This window comes from Melanotaenia boesemani, chromosome 2 (assembly GCF_017639745.1).
Source record: "Melanotaenia boesemani isolate fMelBoe1 chromosome 2, fMelBoe1.pri, whole genome shotgun sequence".
In the NCBI taxonomy this organism is placed as follows: Eukaryota; Metazoa; Chordata; class Actinopteri; order Atheriniformes; family Melanotaeniidae; genus Melanotaenia; species Melanotaenia boesemani.
The window spans coordinates 31698804-31704974 of record NC_055683.1 but is presented as its reverse complement, the minus strand read 5'-3'; positions in this window follow the sequence as shown (position 1 = coordinate 31704974).

Here is a 6171-nt window from a genome sequence, read left to right as displayed (position 1 = left end):
TAAATGTCTTAATTTTATGTTGTTTTTCCTGACAATGCAACGTAATACTGAGAATTAAAGGTCTAATTAATTCCCATCAGACAGGATCGGTGGTCTTCCTGCGTCAGTGCTGTTGATCAGCGATATTGATAGTTGATAACGACCTAATGTCCCATACGAATGGGCTGATAATCACTGATAATGTCGACTGAATCAAGTGAGAACATGCGAGAGCATCATCTGAAGTTCAGCGTAAGACTAAGATGCTTCTTGATTTTTGCAATTCTAGCAGTGAATTTATAGGAGACTCTTTTCACACACAAAATTTACATTATTAGAGAGTAAAAACTTTATATTGTAAACCAGTAAAATTATGATAAAGATATTAAAAAGAATGTTTTCTGCATTTTCTGCTTTTTTTGTGGTTGTTTTGGAACCATAAATGTGCTGCAGACCGCACATCAGAGAGCCACAATTGATTTTTTATTGCCCTGATGGGCTCAGGATTTCTTAGGATATGTGTGAATATCTGTGCACTGTTTTTTTTTTTTTCTTTTTTTTTTTGTTTTAGAAATCATACGAACCTTCTGTGAAAGAAACCTGCAATGTTTTGTCTCAAAGGGCCTATTTGTTTAGGCCTTAGACTAACAACCTAACCTAACCTAACCTAACCTTAGCCAAATATTCAAAATCAGACATTGTTGTGAGCTTTATGCCCTGTTTACATCATAAGAAAGGCTTCAGCTCCTGCTTTTATTAACAATGGCTCCTCAATTGGACTCCTTCTCCATCACTCTTGACACATCAGATTCTAGCAGTAAACAGACGCCATATGGTCTCAGTGGGAAGTTCATAGGGGTAAAACCAAAGGATTACCCACTGGGGTGCTGCACCCTTTTGTAGCAGAAGTCAGAACTCATATCTGGTAGTGATGCTAATGCTGGAACCAGTTGGATTTCAGTCCACTTTCATTAAGCAGACACTTAATAGATATGTTTGTTCCAGTTTATTTTGCCCACTTTGAATCTCAGACTTCTGATTTAAAACTAAATATATTGTAATCAAGAGGACAGGTGAGAAACACAAACTGTGATAATTCAGGAAATTATGAAAAAGAGGAGCATGAGAAATTATTTTTACTCAAGGATTGGTTATCATAAAGTTGAGAATCTTTAAGATGCTCAAGAAGATTTGATTCAGGTCTGACTCTCCCGTCACCAGTACGAGATCTGTGTATCTAAAATGGATTGGTTTTGGCAGCATGATAACACAGCCAGAAAAACTAACATTTATAACTAACATTTAAGTGTATTAAGCCAGTAGGACTGAATGGTATGATAGCATTCATGTTTATAAAGCACTGAAAAAGCCAAAAAACCAGACCTGCCTGCTTATTTGACCTTAAGACTGTTTCCTTATAAAATTTCTTCAGAACTCTGTCACATGAGGTCATATTGAATATAGATAATCACAAATAAATACATGCAAAACTTATGTGTTATGTATCACCAACCACCAGATCTTGAGTGGCAGCAAAAATGTCAGAAGCAATTATCTCGAAACCCTTGAACATGCCGATAAAACTGAAATGACCTGTGCTGCTGCATCTTACTGTGAAACTTGCTGTCTAAAGAGCCATCGTTAAAACCAGCTGAACCAGATGTTGTGCTTGTTTCCTTCTTTCATTGGTGAAAGAATGTTTGAGATTCTACATGAGGTAAATTTTTGTTCACCAGATCACAAAAGCCACATCACCTGCACCTGGTGTCACGTTTTACTGAATTACTGCTCTGTGTGGTTTTCAAAAGCTGTTTGTTGATAAGTTGCATAGCCACAAATACAACAAACTTTTGTAACCAGGAGCTCACATCTGTTTGGAGACAGTTTTCTTATTTGAAACAAGGCTCACATGTCAGTGTTTTTTTTTATTTTTATTTTTTTTTTTTTTATGTCTTTCCCTGAACTTTTCTCTTTTCTTATCTTTTTTCTCACTTGTGTGTCTCTCCTCCAATACAGCACCAACAGCTGCTGTTGGTTTGGCCAAGCTCCAAATGGAGAGTGACAGAGAAAAGCAAATGGGTTTTAATTTCACTCATTAATGCTGCTTTCTCCCTGGTTTCCCGCCCACAGCTTGCAGTGGCAACACTTCCTTCTTTTTTTGTTTTTTTACTTGTCCTGTCCAGCAGCAGAATGATGGTCTGGCTGCTGTGTTATGTTATTTATGGGTATAAGGCTCCTCTCCTCTTCATTTTTTAAAAATATATATTATTGTTATTTATTTATTTATTTACTTATTTTTAAATCTTATTCATTTATTTTGACTTATGGAATTGATATAATCTTGCAGGCGACTGGAAGGGACACACAAAAAAAGGAGAGCAGTGAACAGAAGTAAAAAAAGGAAACTAGAAAAAAAGAAAGAGGAAACAAAGATACAACAGACAGAAGGCAACCACCCTTCAGTCCAAACTAACACCAGAAAACAAACTGCTACACCTGTACAGAAACACAACAGAGAATTTCCTACAGCTTTTTACAAGAAAGCAAAACTGACAATCGTCACGACCTTCTAAAATAAACAAAATAAAATAACAAACATGTATCAGAACAACAAAGAACCAGAAACACACACAGCAAAACCTAAACAAAAGTAGCTAAACCTACTGGACAACAGAATGACAGTGTCAGCATGCAGCGCATGAGGACTGAGGAGTGAGCAGTGATGAATGTGGCAAAAGCGACCATGCCTCTACGGAGGCGTGGTTGCAGACTAGGGAACCCCAGAGACCCGGCTGAACAGCAGCAAAAACCCGAGCCTTGTCCAAAAATCTTGGAACCGGGAAAACTTTTAGGAGGCGAGTAGAATGCCTTCAAATGAACAGAAAATTGATCAAGCATGAGCAAAGTGTTTTAAAGACCTTGGTTCTCCTTTCTCTCCTCTTTTGTTGGTTAATTAATCATGAAGTAGGTCTAAAAGGGTGAAGAGAAATGAAGCAGTCAAATTGCTCCGAGACCTCACTGCTAAAGGGCATTTCAGACTTCAATTGCAAGATGGCTGCCTTTGACCTGTGGCTTCATTTTCCTATGATTTGACCATCATCACCTCACAATAACACCTTTATATTGCCCACATTTTATTTCAGAGCTGCATATTATCATAAAATGGGAAAATAAAGAAGATAAAGTCAAAGGAAATACAAGTAAAAAGGGTGATAAACTGAGAAGCAGGTCATTAAGTGGCTGCACGATCATCTGAGCTGGATGGTTCAGGTCTTTTTTTACGATGAGGAGACAAGGAAAAATACTGTAACATGAAGTTGCTGTCAAGTTATAACTTCCTTCAACTGTCACCAAGGAAACATTTAAATTTAATCTGCATCTCAGATGCTGAGCTGGAGCAGTGGTCCTCAACCTATTTTCCCTGAGGACTCCATCATGCAAAAGCTGTGGACCAACTGTATGGACATGGCCTTAATTCACACTGGCTCGGAACAGTCATAGCCTCAGGACTGCCCTGCACTCCAGGGACCCCAGATTGGAAAACCACTGAGCTAGAACACCTGAAATCTTCAGGCACTTGGCAGGATTCTTCATAGTTCATGATATTCAATGTAGCTTAAAAAAACAACATGACTAGGTGTTTAGTCTACATGTTAGTCCAATTTTATTCAAATTACACTCAAATATATTTTATTGTTGCTGGAGCTCAGGTTGAAATAGCAGAACAAAACCATGCCATGTTTGAAGAGCAATCAAACATTCCTTAAAATAAGCTTCCATACACCTGAAATGGATTAAAAACAACACGTGTCAGGGCTGTGAAACCTAGAAGCACCTGATGAAGCACAAAACTCCTGGATGCTTAAAAATGAGTGCCTGCAGCATGCAGTGGGATGAGTTGTGACATCCATCCTAAGTGAGATGGATTACAGAGAGCCTGTTTAATTTGAATAACAAGCAATTTACTGGCTCAGATGTGACGCTACAGAGGTGCAGGTCTCTGGCAGGAAGAGGCCACAAGCTCTCATTACACCAGGTGCTGGATTAAAAAAAGTTGTCTTCCTGTTAGCTGACCTGTTTGAACATGCAAGTGGATGAAAGAGCAGTAGGTGCCTCGCTTAAACTCAAAGGTAACTTCAGACTTTGGGCTCTGAGCATGTTTAAAATGAGAGATGCTGCAAAAAAAAAAAAAAAAAAAGAAGACAATGAAATTCTTCAAAACAGTGAGGCACTGAATTGGCCTAGATGCAATTAAGAGGAACTCATACACTTCAAGTGCCCTTGCCATAGTAACAAAATATGTCAATAAGTCAGTAAAGGTTAAAGACAAATAAATAAATAAATAAAGCATCAAAAACTGTTTCTTTTGGTATCCAGCCTGTTCTTATTCTCTTATACTGAGCCATTTATATCTAGTTCCTGTGGATCCACAAACATGTTAGGTGCCATATTTGCATCACCAATTTTTACTATGGTGTTTCTGAAAGGCTCTATGTGTGAAGTGAGAACGCCCTGAGCTTTAAATCTGCAGTACCAGCTTTGTTTGAGAAGTACTAGAGCACCACTTATAATAAGTAATGCCTTAAAATGCACATAGAAGAAAGCAGCAGACATATACAATTTTGATGTAGTTGCTTGTTGTTTAGTCACTGCTGCAACTGACGCCACTGGATCCACTCACAGATGAAAACATCTTCACATCTGGAAGAATTTTGACCATCTATTAACAGTTGTGCTTCGATTTAAGTAATTTTTTATGTCCATCTTTACCTCAGTACCTTCACCTTCAGATTACATATTGAATAAGCTTTGATGTTCAAAAAATTCTATTTGACATCAGGTGAACCATAAATCACCTTTTTGCCAATATCGATTAAGGATTTCCTGGATTACTAACAAACATGTTGATAGGTTTTCATGCATTTTGTTGCACACAATAATTTTACCATTGATTAATTTACTTTCTTTGTTGTTCTTTGTTAATCAGAGCAGAGAGCAGAAGAGCTGTCTAGATTATCTTGTAATCTCAGAAATTACCAAAAAGAACCCTTCAAGAGTGATGCCAAAAACTATTTTCTTTTAAGGCCACTTGGCTCTAAACAAAGTTTATCTAAAATATGATTCAGTCACCACAGACCTCCCCATGTCAAAATGTGTAGCTTTACCACAGACTATATAGAAAAAAAGAATAGATGAATTCATCATGTGTGAGAAGTAAAGCCAGTAAAGTAGCTTTACAACCAATGCTACTAAAGACCATAAGGCATTGTCATCAAAACATTTGCAGCTCTGTGAGATGGACATTTACAAAAGATTAATTAATCAAGTATAAAGTTAGTACATCTGTCATTATCAATAATGATGGATTAATGATGGATTATTCCACCCTAATCTGTATGCTGGTTGTCTTTCTGAGATTATTGCATCATAATTAACAGTTTTTTTGTCCAATCAGGTCTGTTTCAGCTGCAAATTCTTGTCAAAATGATGCCAGTTTTGGCTACCTAAAGACCAAAACATAGATGATCCAGCTCCAATCAGTTGGTGATGTCACAGCTGCTGCATCTTCTATCAGCTATAAATAATTTACAGTAGAAAAAAACACATTTACGGGCTGAAACAAAATGCAATTTTTAGTGTAAGGCCAAATTTAGAAATTATTTTCCTTATATTAAAGTATTTGAATTGTATAAAGATTTTAATCATGAATTATTATTATGGGATCATCTCCACGACTTACCTGCTACTTTGAATGATGGGCAGGTTGCTTAGTATCCTTTCATTTTATACCAGGAAAGTGTATTTGTTGTTTATTTTCTTTCATAATCCAGTTTTTGAGCAGTATTTGTGTCTTATAAAAGAAGACTTAATTTTAATGACATTGACTGAAATCCTGCTGTACAAATCAAGAATTAACGGCTCAAATGCCACATCTATTTAATGCAGCACTGAGCACAAAACCTTTTAAAAATCTATAAACTAAGAGGGACAACTTCTGTCATTTTGTATCTAATATTCAAGGTATTGCAGGTCACACACTGCAACAGAAAACAGACAATAACCAGAGACAATAGAAGACGTCAGAATCAGATGACTATGTTCAGTGTCATACCAAAGGTGAGGTGTGCCCTCTTGTGGAGAAAGATGGACACTGCAGTCTTCATTTTAGACCCTCAATTTTCACTTAATTTT